A 3,259-nucleotide genomic window follows, 5' to 3' on the forward strand; every position below is an offset into this window, starting at 1 on the left:
TGAGAGAGGGAGACAGAGAGGGGGGGGAGGGGCATACAGAAGGAAAAAAGTGAAAGGCCCCCGATTTAAGAGTTTAAGGAAAAGCTCAGTTTGTTACAAAGATAAACACAGTGACACCTGAGGACTGTTTGGTGTCAAGACGTAGCATTTTACGAGACAAGAGCTGAACGATCCTGGCCGCTGTTTGCTGCACTGCTGGCAGGTTGGAGCGCGGAGGCTGGCCTAGGAGCCATCCGACCAGGCGTCGGATCAGGTCAACAAACAGGAGACGCGAAGAATGGTCTTGTAAGAATGTCGAGTGTTCTCGTCACCCCGGGTGAGGCACGTCTGAAACAGATACAAACACGCCTTTACACCGGTGTGAAAATAAATATTAGCAGCAGGTTTTCTTTTCTTTTTTTCTTCGTTTTACTTTTTGATTTTCTGTTCTGTTCTACCCCCCTTCTTATTTCTGGTTTGTGAATGGTGGAAGAAGTCGTACTTATGTGGGTGAGTTCGGGGTACGATGTCGGATGAAGGATGAGGACGAGATTGAAGGAATGGGGCAGGGAGAGAAAGCAAATTTGAGAGTGTGTTTGGGGGTGGGTTGAGGGGTGGTAGTTTTTTTTTTAATGGAGGACGAAGGACGGTCAGCGGGATGAAATTTCCGATGTGACGGATTTGGGTCTACAACTGCTACGACTGTACTTTATCCTCATCCAGGTATTATAATGCAGACGTTTCGTTCTTTTCAACAAAGTAAGCATTATTCAAATAATGGGATTTCCATTTTCACTTTCGTTCTGGACAGTACGAAGGAAACCCTACAACTACAAAACCCTCGAACAACTCAATGTTCACAAAGCTCAAGGTTTGAACTTGGATCTCCAGCCCCTTAGTCCAGTTCTTTGCCAAGCTTGCTAGACGGCTTAGTCCTAACTTCAGCTAAATTTTAGAAAACTCAAAAGGGGGTGTCCGCCTTGTGACTCGAAAGAGCAAAGGAATGTTGGACAGACACGATTTGAACAATTAATTACTGATCAGTTGTTGTAACCATTTCTAGTTGGGGGCTATTGTTATACTTGGGCGTGTAATTTACTGATAAACGTCAGAAAATGAAGTACCATTTCAATGGGGATAAGACTACCAAGAATAAACTTCAAGGGCATATATTATAATGAGGTATATTGCATTTCACCTGTGTGTTTTCACTAACATTAAGAGATACATTTTTAAATTTTAAAAGCTGCACATTTTGTGGTAACTTCTAAATACAAAAGCTCCGGTTGATAGAACTAGACAGAGTCAAAATTAAAAAAAGAAAGAAAATTTAAAAAATGGGACTTCCGGTTTGACTTGGCCTTGTCAGCTACTAGAAAAAATCGTGCAGGTCTGACAGCCACTTTGTCGAGCCTTGAACTAATAATGTGAAACCTGAGAATATATATTCTCCGGGCTTAAACTTTGCAATGGTACGTGGCTTGTCTAGAAGTAGAAGGCTCGTTACACGTTTTCCACAATTTAGTACAACATAAACCGGATAATAAAGTCATTTCAAAGATTTTCAGCAAACCACCCACTCTTTTAGTCAACATTATATCTGATTCATTTTTCATTCCTGTGAGAATCTCCTCGGTTAACGAGGGGGGAGACTTTCCACCATTTTGTCCCGATTAAGTTTGCGAACACTCGCGATCTAGCCCCCCCCCCAGGTCCCCCTGCAAGCAAACTCGTCTTGTCAATGGAGGAAAACCAACGTCTTGTGTGCGTGAATAGGTGTGGCTTGTTTCAAATTGACATTGCTGCGAGTTCGTATCCATTTCAGTAGCAAAGTGTACAAGCTCTTAAGAAAATTGGTTTTTGCCGAAAAACTAACAGAAAAGGTCGTATGGACACACTCGGAGGCGATCAGAGAGGAGGTGAAGAAGGCGGGCTTCCCTCTCGCCTCGTGTCACTTTGTTTGAACACTGAAGGCCACGCTGGCTTGTAATGACCACGGGGGGAACGGGTAGATTTCGATGAAAGCAACGTAATTCTAGATGTAGAAGGCCTCTCCATTGAGACTGGTTGTCGTCACGATGCCGCTCATTTCTCACTTCATTAGGGAAAATCGCGATATAGATCAAGCTGTATTGGATTGTTCAGTACTGAAAGCGATTGACCATATCCATGTAATTTGTTTTGTTTAGTTTTGGGATTATTTTCGTTTTGTTTTATTCTTTCCTGTTGATTTCTTTAAACGGGACAGCCGGGGAGTTAGCAGAGCGGGGGGTGGGGGTGGGGTGTTGTTTATTCTGGGAAAGGGGTGAAGGGGGTGTGTTGAATTTTGGGGGCTTGTTGTATTCTTGTGTCCTGTCAGATACACAATTCCACATCTAGTAGGCTATTGAACAGCTAAACTTGTGTGGGCGGCTGGCAGGTGCTCTGGTATTGTTTGCTCATTCTTCCCTATCAAACATCTTATCTCCCCTCCTTCCTTTTTTTTGCGCTTGTTACTCACTTGTAGTACCTCTATTCTTTAGCACTTGTATGACCTAAATGTGTTGTAAGTGCCGTAAAACACTTACTAAACCAAGCTTAACTTGTCGCTTTGTCTATTTGGGTGGATGCTCCCGAACTTTGCTATGGTGCGACCACTTTCTACATGACATTGTTTTTTTCAGTAGTTTCCCAGTCGTGTTGAGATTGCCTGAAACAGTTGTATCACGTTTAAAGTATCCCAAAGCGAAGTTTGGAAAACTATTTGAACAGCGTCTGTGGGTTGTTTTGTTTTGGGGGTTGTTTTTTTCGTGGGGGTATTTTTAGGTTTTTGTGTTGCATTTATGTTGTTGTTGTTGTGTTTATTGTATTTTTCTTTAAAATACACGCAGAAGAAAGCAAGTTGGATTCGTTAAGGAAAGATAATGATATCTTATCGGGTATCTCAGTTCTTCTGCTGGTATGTGGTATGTTCTCCACAGATATCAGGTTGGCCCTCACAGACAAAAGCCGAAGCAGTCTGTCTCCTAACTAGTCTAAATTGTATAGATACGGGTGTAAAATATTCAAAAACAAAATTGTCTCGACTAATTATTTGATTATGTAATTATATAAAGCATGTGAAGCCATATGAAAACTGTGCTTAATGAGAGGAGAACGGAGGGTAGGAACACCTTAACGGGGCAGGATAGTTGGGGTGCATTTACCTTGATTCCATCTCTCTCTCTCTCTCTCTCTCTCTCTCTCTCTCTCTCTCTCTCTCTCTCTCTCTCTCATATGAATCAAATTCTGCTTTTTTTGT

The sequence above is a fragment of the Aplysia californica genome, unplaced genomic scaffold (genome assembly GCF_000002075.1).
Source record: "Aplysia californica isolate F4 #8 unplaced genomic scaffold, AplCal3.0 scaffold00319, whole genome shotgun sequence".
Taxonomy (NCBI): Eukaryota; Metazoa; Mollusca; class Gastropoda; order Aplysiida; family Aplysiidae; genus Aplysia; species Aplysia californica.